General features: G+C 38.2%; 1 long non-coding RNA gene across 1 annotated transcript; it reads left to right on the plus strand.

The window, feature by feature from the left end:
• The first annotated feature begins 1,699 nt into the window (after positions 1 to 1,699).
• On the plus strand, positions 1,700 to 10,379 carry LOC137468438 (uncharacterized). Its single transcript, XR_010995942.1, has 2 exons — positions 1,700 to 3,549; positions 6,272 to 10,379. It is a non-coding gene; the product is annotated as an uncharacterized lncRNA (long non-coding RNA).
• Positions 10,380 to 10,794: the final 415 nt, after the last annotated feature.

Below are 10,794 nucleotides of genomic sequence, written 5' to 3' on the forward strand. Positions count from 1 at the left end.
CTGATTTCTTAGAGAACTGCATGGTGAGCATTATTGTCCTGCTTTATGGGGACACTGTGAGACAACTAAATACGTGATCAAATAAGCAAACAAAGCAGAGTCCAGTCCAGGAAATTGTGCAGGTTCATTTCATTTCCCAGTCACTTCCTCTGCTGGATAGAAACACAACACAAACCAGACAGAGCTGTTTATCAAACCATTAAGATGGAAAACATCACACTGAGTCATTCCAACACAGTCTGCTTTGCTGAATAGAGAAAGAATTTCAGCAACAAACCTTATAGAAGCTAATACTTGAAAAATCAGAGTTAGATGGAAATCATAAGTTTTCCTTAATTGTCTAATATAATGTGAGGCATCTAAATTCAGTTATGGGAACCTTAGTATTATTGCCTAGTTACATTTGCCTAATTATATTTGCCTAAGGGAAAAGTAGTCATGTTTATTGTGAGAGGGCTTTACAATTTTTACGGTTTACTTGGGGCTGCAGCACTGCTCACAGGTGGGCCCAACATGTTGCCTACCTCTACATGGAAAGAGGGGCATAAGGAGGAGGCTACTGGATGCCCAAGGCTTGTTAAAGTATGAGGTTGGGAAAGTTGGAGGCTTATGCTTGTCAGAAGTGACTCTGGGTGTTGTACGTCAATGTAGTTCTAATTCCAGATGACAGACTCCATATATCTTTATGTAAAAGTAATATAATAAGGGAACTATCTATGTTAATAAGTACTGGCTCAGATAATACATTGTGTGCATCTAGTAATCATAAATTTTCTGTGTCATTTTAAACCCCTATTCCATTTTAAGGATAAATTACTTATTGTTTGGAAATGGGCAAATTTGTCTAGAGAAACTTAACATGTTTAAAACTACAAACTTTCAGCTGAAACGACGGAAAGAGCAAATAATCAGCAAACTCTGGATTTCTGATAAAACCAAGTTGGTCTTCTACAATGTAATTTAATTTTAAAAATAAGGTCATTTGTCTGCACGATAAGAACAAGTTATAGACTGTTGGGAGAGATCTCCCTCGGTGAGTTCTCCAGGTTATATTTCTGTCTGTGTTAGCTTCAGAAGACGCTACTGAACAACTGCAACCTGAGAACACAAGAGTACCACAGCAGAAATGGGACAAGTAAAACAAATGCTGAGACGTGACATTTAGTAAAACAAGCACCAGAGCCTGAATCTAATATTCTGCTACTTATGAAGAGCAGAACAACACTAAAACAAGTCAGAGCTCAAGTTTGATCTCACAGAATCCTTTTCTTTGCTTGACATGGCATCTTATCAGTAAGTGCTATAAACCTGCTTCTGCTTCTAGTCAGCACGGAACAGTAAAATTGGTAGTGTCGCTATTAGTTTTGTAATAAGGAGAATGGTATACGAGCATGAAAGTAGGTTTATTTGGACTATGCAGCTGAAGTTATCAGTCCGGAGGCCGTTCTTTTGTGTCTTCAGAAGACTTACACGCAAAAGATCAGAGTGCTTTGTAAAACAGAGGGTTTCCAATCCATCGCCGGCCCGGAGCCGGCGGCAGGTGTCACTGCAGAAGGCACAGAAAACGCAGTCGCTGCTCCGAAGCCGCGCTCGCTCGGCGGCCTGTGAGTGCCCTGCCGGCTCCGCTGCGCAGCCTGGCCGCGGGCTCGGTGCCTCTGCCCTGCGGCCGCCCTCATCAGCTGCCTTATCAGCTGATAACTGCACATCGGCAGAAACGAAGAGAAGAGCACGTACCCCCTCGTTAATAAAGGGCCCGTATGGTATCCTTGTCTGAATGTAGACTGCAGCTCTCGCTTGGGAGAAGAGGGCTGTTCAGTTCTGCCTTGCTGTTCCAGCATGTATTAATTGTTCAACACATATTCCTGTTTTCTGCCTGCTGTCTGAGACTGGTGGTGTTTGTGCACACTCTAGAGACAGCCCAGACTTGCCTAGAAACCAAACTAACTTCCCTATGCACACCCCAGGGCATGGGCTCTTCCCAAAGCTTTTCCACTTCTGCTCCGGCAAAAACCACAGCAGCAGTTCAGTTCTGCAGGTTCACACTTCATCATTTCAGCTGTTAAAAAAACAAACAAACAAACAAACGTGTGGTGCAGCACACAGATGCCTTTCTTTCCTTTCTACAATTCTTCATCTATGGGAGGAATACATGTCATCTCCTCATGGCTGAGTCCTGTTCTTTTCTCACAGCCAGCGAAGCTAGCCAGACAGAGCAGACTGAGGTCCAGGGAAAGTTCAGTGAAACTGCTCCGAAGGTTGGAAAGGAGTGAATTGGAAGAGAGAAAGATCTTCCACCTGTACAGCTTGCTCAGGGTTCTGCATTACCCAGTCCCACCAGCCAAATCGCTGCTTTTAAGGCAAAAGACAGGTTTTGTGGTGATCACTAAGCAATACAACACCACCTGGGGATAAGGGATATATGAACATAATAAAGCAGGTCATTATACAAAGTGTGCTACTCTCAGTGTCTCTGTAAATGAGCACAGAGATCACATGAGGTACAGTCTCTAAGATTCAAACCAGTGAGGATCTAGTTTTTGTATTGTTAGTGCCCTCCACACTATTATCTCCCAGAGAAACAAGAGGTGATGGTACCCCTCTTCACATTTTCTCATCCAAAACTTCCCCAGCCTTCTGAGCAAAATCTCTGACTTACAAAATAGCATATTGAATGCTTCATAAATTCCTATGAGAATAGCAAGCTTTCTTGCACCAGAGGAGTGGGGTTTGAGCTGTTCTGTCTCTGTGACTCTCACTCTTGGGGCACTAGCTTCCCACATTTCTGAGGGTTTGCCTTGACAGACTGATGTTGGACCACACATGTGCTCTGCATGCCCTTGTGTTCTTCTCCCTGAAGGCATTAAATATGGAGCAGCCCCATCTGCCGTTCTGTTCTTTTGCCATGCATACTCCAGAATAACAGGACTCTGTAGCAGTGGGGGAGGAGAACAGGCTGTGAAAAGAGAACACAAAAATAAATTTTGTAGAATTAAAATTCACTCAGAATCCAACTAATTATCAGGGGTGTTTCGGCAGGTATATGAGATTTCAACTGGGGATATCAGTGCTGGTCAGGAGAGACAATAACATTCAGAATTTAAGTAGCAAGAGGATATTCAGCTTCAGACACTGAAAACAGGATTGCAGAAGTCGGATCTAACTATAGAAAACACAGAACTGTACACCTGCATCTCTTTTCTTAGATTCCTGATAAAATGACTTGCTGCTTAGACTGGGTTGATCCCTTGAGTCCATCAGCATATCATGTCCTAGTCCTTCGTGGAGCTGCAAAGGAGCTACAGATAATTGATTTTAGGTTTTTTCTGCTAGATGAACAAATTCCACAAGTGCATGAGAAAACATGATACTGTCAAGCATGCCAGAGGAACCAAGTCAAATCAAAAAGGCAAAATGTCACCCTTGGGAGAACAAGAGGAGGTATGCAGGACACCTGCTTTCACTGCTGTGGTGCACGAGAGCCTGAGGTTGAGGCGATGACCTTCGGGACACCCTGCAAGATTCAACTGCTTACCCAGCTCTTCTCTGCAGGTGTGAGGAAGGGTCGTATGAGTTATTGCACCTGTTTTGTTGAAGCTGGTGATTTTTTGGTATGTGTAGTTCACTCTTTGCTTTCAGATTACAAGTTTCATCATGTCATTTATAGCAATTTTTTTCCCCTAAGGATAAAAACCAGAAGTATGTTTTATAACTTTTGGACCATTATTCAAAAATTTCTTTCTGTCTCATGTCTTTTTGTACATACTTCTTAGAAACATGAATAAACTTTTAGAAAAATCTTGATAATGTATTGGCATGTAATTTGTAAAATCATAATAAAATTAATATATTTATATTTTTATTAATAATAGAAGTGATTTTAAATAAAAAACAGATAATTCAGTTGTCTTCTATGACTTACACTAATCCATAAGTATTCAAAAATGGGCATAAATTGCAGAAAAATCACAAAGCATAATAAAAATAAAGACATTATTACAAGTAGTCTAACATAAAAATGCATTATTTGCTATACACTATATTTTTCCTGTTTTTAAAACATATCATCCAGTCAAGAAGTAAAGTGCATAGTTTAGACTATTAGTTACATACACCAGAGAATAAATATCAAGATAGAGAGTAAAAGAATATTCATATACTGAATGCTGTTTGGTAGAGAAAACAAAAAACAAATACTAAACAATGTCTTTGATATTACAGCAAGCTGATAGGAGCTTCCAGAGCTCATTACAAGAATGCACTAAACAACAGTTAGCTTCATTTACTCAACAAAACAGAAAACTGACATTAATTTTGGATAGATATTTTTCACCTATTCACTTTCATTATTCACTCAACCAGATCATGCATTTTTGAATGCACAAGCAGATTTAACTTGAACATTTCAAACAATTTAATGTAGGTGTCACTTAAAGAGTCCTTAAAACATCTTACGTCAGTGTAACTGAGATCAATTTTAGGTAGAGCTGTCAGCTAAATAAAGGAAACAAAATTATTGACAGAGTTTACTTTGTAGTTCAAGTTCATTTTCTGTTTTGTTGTCATCTGTGCATGATTGCTGCTTGTCTTTTCTAGAATAGTACTGTTCTGTTCCAACATCTTTTGTGCCCTAAGATGCCAGCATAGAGCTTCAGTATTTGTTCCAGTAAACAGATTCCTCCAGCTCAATAACACTTCTCTTGGTTTGTTTGATGAGGCCGAGGTCAGGAAACAAAAGGATTTTGTTCTCCGGATACTGGATATTGCTAGAGTTGCTTTCAGCAGTCTATCGTGTTCTCCTATTTCAAACTTAGATGAAATAAAAACACTCCCACTGTTGCTCACAGTCACGTTCTCCTCACTTGTATTCTACAGCACTATTCCACATAAAATATGTTCTTCCTCAATATCACTTTCCAGAAGTTCAGTTTGAGTTTAATAATATTTGAAATAGGATCTATCTGGCATGTACCAGAGGGGGGAACAAAGGCTGTGCACGACTCCAGACCTCGTTTGGTTTTCAGTTGCTTCCTCCCTTTTGTCTAGTGACACACATTTCACAAAGGAATTCAGACACCTCAGACACCTTCTCCACCTGCAGCCCATGAAATTTTAAAGGCACTTTTAGGCTCTTTACTTCCCCTTATCATAGAAATACAAGCCCTCAGGAAAAAAAGAGGAACAGACATACAGGGGGAGAATCTATTTAGTTATCTTACTATAATCTGCCCACATCCAGTGGTATCTGAACTCAGAGCTCCACAGTATGGGCACATGCTTCTGATACAGCCCAGACCACACCATGGAGAGGCCCCAGTATGTACTTGTTATCTAATTCTTTGTGATGCCTGGTTTGCCAAGTTCTTTTTTTAAAAGTATATATCCAGAAGCAATTATTTTAATACCCTGAGTCTTTACCAAAAGACTGCCTGTTGGTATAGATAGAACCACACTTTCATCACAGTGATGCACAAAATTAAGCCTATAATAATTTTAAACAATATTTTAATGATATTTTCTAGACTTAAAAAACATAGCTTAACAATAACTGAAAAAACCACGGAAACACAGTCAAAGGCAACACCACCAATCAAAGCATTTGTACTTTCATTTTTTAAACATTTGACAATAAAGAACCATCACAATTTAATATGTAGTTTCTCTTCACAAATACCATCTTCTTTTCCCATTACAGTTCCACAATGGATTACCTGCCTGCTGCAAGTAATCATTTATTATATTCTTATATCAGCTGATTGCAAGCAAACCTTTCCTTAAAATTCTTGACAGGAATTCTGTCCAAAGAAGCCTCTGTAGCAATGATGTCAGGTGTAGCTCTGTACTGAGACAACTGTGCAGAGAATGCATTGCATGCACTGAGAGACAGCTGCGTGCACACCAGTAGAGTTCTCACAGGGGTGTGGCTGCTCTGTCTCTGGACAGGACAGGAGTTATCCCAGGGAGCTTCAGCAGCAGCACTCCCCCTTTCCACAGGCTGAGCGCTGCTCACGTCCCGAACTGTCGACAGAGCTGAGGACTCTGGACCGCAGACTTCCTTTATATTCAACAAGCCTGCTATATATTTGGACAATCTGCTGTGTGTATGTTTCCACTGCAATGTTCTGTTGTTCATGATGTGATCATGACAAAACGAATTTAAATGGATAGTTACAATAATCCATCACCATTTATTTTCAGAAATTTTAGCAAATGCATGTTTTTTGCATAGGCTGTTCATAACAAAACAGATTGGTAATCTTCTATTCCCCTGCAGGCAAAGACTTTCTGGCTGAAAAACATCTCTGGCTTCCAATTGGCGAAGCAGGCAGAAAAGAGAAGAACATTTTAATTCCCTTTTGTAAAATACTGTGTCCTTGTCTTAGTCTTGAGATCTGCAAGGTGCTTGGGGAATATGTCCTTTTAAACATTCATCAACTTCTCTATCACAAGATTTATGGTCTCTCTCCTTAATCTCTACAATTGAGGTATGTTAATCTTTTACATACATCAGTATATAAAAGTGTGGATTGATTAATAATTTAATTTTTCAGAAATCAAAAACCACAACAGCCTCTTGTCTTTCCCAGACATTTCTTTTGACATGCATGCTAACCCATAACATAAATGTGTCAGCATTCCACATCACTAGAAATGTACCTCTTCTCATGTGAATTTTCAGACTGTTGTGCTGAGTAACATAGGTGAAATGTTATTTTAAGGTCTGAAATTTTCATGTTCTGAACAGCCATTGTGTGCATGCAGGAGAAAAAGCAAAAAAAGTTACCAGTAAAAATACATCTCAGGTAAAATTTCAGGAAGGAATTATTTCTTCAGATTCTCCCTGTAAAAATAGGAATACATTTTTCTGGATATGTATTAGTCTATTATTTTAACTATTTGTATATACTTCCTATGTTTCACTAATAGGAAAAACTAGACAAGAATATGGACAAAGAATTAAAAGGCCTTTAATTAGAGGTCATGGACAGACCAGTTTTGATGACTCAGACACAAGATGAGCAAGTTTATTTACTGCTTGGAAGAGCTTCTCATCTGATTCACATAGTCAAGAGCCATCTTTATATAAAGTCCTTGGCCATTTTCCTGGGAATGTACAACTGCTGCCACAAAGACTCTAGCTACATACCACAGAAGTTGATTTTAACATTTTATGGCACTGGGACTCTACCTCATGTTGTTTCACAGTCTACATTTAATCCTGAATCAACTCCATGTGCTTCAGCATAGTTTTTATTCCTTTTGCAGAGGATGGATATGGGACATTTTGTTTGATTAAAATTCTGCTGTGACCTAGTCCTCCTGAAAGGAATACCTCTTAAGATAGACAAGTGTCCTGGAGTCTCCCCCTGCATTCCTGTCCTTACAGATGTTTGTCTTCTGCAGCTTGGCCCTTGGTGCTCACTGACAGTTCTGATTAGGGGCTGGTAGAACAATACCAGACTTGCTCCAAGGACAGCAAAAATGCTTGCAAAACTGATTGTTAATTATATGCTTGCATTTGCTGGGAATTCTTTAGAAAATAACCTTGGAGCAAGACATCCAGCATAATGAAAACAACAACACACAATGTCAAGCACATATAAATGTATTTCTGGGATTCCCACAAACTGCTTAGCTGGTAAACTACAGTCATGCTTTTGTCTTTTCAGAGCTAAGACAAGACTGGGTGAAGTACCATTAGGTTTTAACTGAAAATTAAAAATATTTCAGTAAATCAAGGCATTGCTATGGATAGACTTTAACTGTCATGAAATATTGTACAGGTATTTTTTTCCACCATCATGATGGAGGCTGATGGTACTAATGGGGTAGGCTATGAGAAGAAAAGATTTAAAAGTCCTGTAGCCCATGCCAATAAATCTACCTCTGACAGATATGAACAGACAATCTCTAACTTAAAGAATTAATAAAGCATGCTGTAAAAATGCATGTGTATTTACAACATGCCTGTTTGCATCTGCAAACTGACTAAAGTCAAATAATGATTCAAACTGCCAACAGAAGAACCTTTGCTTAAGTCTCATTTTGAAATACATCTGAAAACAGTCAGTACCAGTTAGGATTTCTCAACTGCCAGGGGTGACAGATATCTACTATTGATGGAAAAGATGAGCTGTGGCAGAACCATCTCTTAATATGGAAACACTGATCCCCATTCCATTCATTTAGAATGAGAATTGCTCATACAAAATTAAAATATCCCACTCCAGCTTCTACAAGTCCGAACCCAATAGAAAGATATTGCATTACATTAATTTTGAACACCTTCTCATGACTATTATGATAGGATTTTGAAAGAACATATATCTATCTTATGTATTTTGGAAGACAACATATTAAATCCTCTTCTGAACTACGGATTCCTTCCTGTCTTGGCCACATGAACACACACACCCACACTACTCTAGGGCAGTTACATTACTTAGAAATACTTGCCTTAGTCTAAAAATACTCACAACAAGCCTATCAGTGAGAATAACTGTATTTTATTACTAGAACCTGGAGGAAAATATAATGCATCTTACACAGTTCATCTAATCTACCAGTGATTTTAGTTTTCTGTCTTAAAACATAAGCTAACAATAATTGTTAAATTTGAAATATTTTAGTATTGTACTTCATCAGGGTTAACTCAGCTTAACACCAGTGCAATTCCACTTTCTGAATGACCTTATTTAACGTCACTGTAAATGTGGTGTAGAAAGTTGTCAACTCAGCACAGATTACTTGTAAGACAAGGTGGAAATTCCTCAAAGGACCAGGTTCGTTGTTCTTTTCCACTAAAGGAAAAATTCTGTCATGGGAGTCAGTACCTGCAGGAGTTTCCCCAGGTTAAATACTTTATGCCTCTTTCTGAAGGAATAGCAGAACTGCAGATTCTAGCTCTTCAGCTTCCACAGGAGTCTGTGAAACCCCAGCAATATTTTTTAACAGCTGGATGTCTTCTTGTTGCTCACCTACTCCTACCTAGAAACATAGTTAAAAGTACCAGCTGTCCACTATAGATATCTGCATAACTGCATACCTTTAAAAACTTCTCAGTGTGGAAAATATTTCAAAGGAAAAAAATACATCATGTGGCAATTTTACAGACCACTGTCCACTCTGAACCAGGAACAAGGTAAAACACATTGTATTTTTCCTTTAAAACCATATTCTAATGATAAAAGTTTAGCCAAATACTGATTAATTCAAGGAGATAATTTGGACTTTGAAAAACTACATTTAATCACTTATGCAAATCTTGTCCAGTTGGCCCATCATAGTGTCTTGAGGTTCAGTTCTTTATCTAGGATCTAACTGTCAATATATGAGTAGCAAAGCATCCATGCTTCAAATAAAGAAAATCCACATATTCATTTTATAGGATTGTTTGATAATCTTACAATTCCATATCAGCAAATTGAATGCACAACACTGAATTTATTGAACTGAAATAAAGGTGACCATAAGTGTTATTATGGTAACTCTTGCACTTAGAAGTTCTAACAAAGAGGAGAAAACGCCTTCTGGCCCTGTTGCCATTGAAAGTCAACATTTCTTGCACAGGGTTTCTGATCCTGAAAAGTGCTATTTGAGTGCTCAAATTATGTTAATCAGATTCATTCATGTACTAAACAGAGAAAAATATTTAAGAGGGCAAAAGAGAACAATATCATGTGAATATAAAATAATTAACAAGATTAGTGGTGGCTGTCATTAGTAGCAGGTGTTAAATGGTTTCAAGCAGAGCTATGTCTTGAACATTTAATTTAATTCCTCCTCTACATTATATCTTTGATTTCCTATTCACCTTCACTCAAAGGCATTGCAAAAGTCAGTACAGACGCTTCTGTGACATGAGGTGTATAGAACAGGTATGCTGTTATAACTCTAGCACGATCTGTGTTCAACTTCAAATCAAGCTTGCAATCACTTGTACTCAAAGGACATGTAGATATGGTGCTTAGGTACATGGTTTAGCACTCGGCAGTGCTGAGTTAATGGTTGAAATCAATGAACTTTTTAAAGTGTCTTTTCCAGCCTAAAAGATTCTATGATTCTGTGGCTTGATTACAGCTAGCAGCATTCCGCAGTAGCACAGTCTTACCTCTAAGAGGTGCAAGGATTTACAGAAATTTTCTTGGACTGTGTTACTGTTTAAGATGAGAGAGATTGGAGGAGTTTTTCAGTGCAAGGAAATGAAAGTTGCCCTGTGATGTCATGAAGGTGCACTAACTCACAGCATAGGTAGAATGCCTTAAAACAGGGAGTAACTTGAAGGGGTGTAAGCCAACTTTATGTATGTGACATACAAATACCTAGATCATAAACCTGTATGATTGTATGCAGCTCATCACACAACACATATCTTTATGATACACAGGTAAACAAAATTTATATTAGGAAAAAAGCTACAGTGGTAAATACCAGCTAAAACAATGGGTGATACACTGACATTTAGCATAATTTAAAATGCAAGATTAAAAAAATCTCCTTAAAAGGCAGTTAAAGCAGAGCAAATATTTGAAATTCTGTTCTATGCAGTAGTCTCCTTTAAAGGCTTAAATGGATATTCATATGAATTAGTACTAAAAATGAGTACTTAGTTAAAATGCACAGTCAAATTGTCCGTTGTCATTGCATCATTATATAAAATGAATTAGCAGGCTCCAAAAGTTTCACCATTTTGGCATAGCTTTCATAATTCCTAGATATTTTTAACTGACACAGATGTCTATGAAATATTATTTATACTAGGCAGTGGTTTATGAGCTGTAGTGGACAGAATAAAAA

The sequence above is a fragment of the Anomalospiza imberbis genome, chromosome 2 (genome assembly GCF_031753505.1).
Source record: "Anomalospiza imberbis isolate Cuckoo-Finch-1a 21T00152 chromosome 2, ASM3175350v1, whole genome shotgun sequence".
Taxonomy (NCBI): domain Eukaryota; kingdom Metazoa; phylum Chordata; class Aves; order Passeriformes; family Viduidae; genus Anomalospiza; species Anomalospiza imberbis.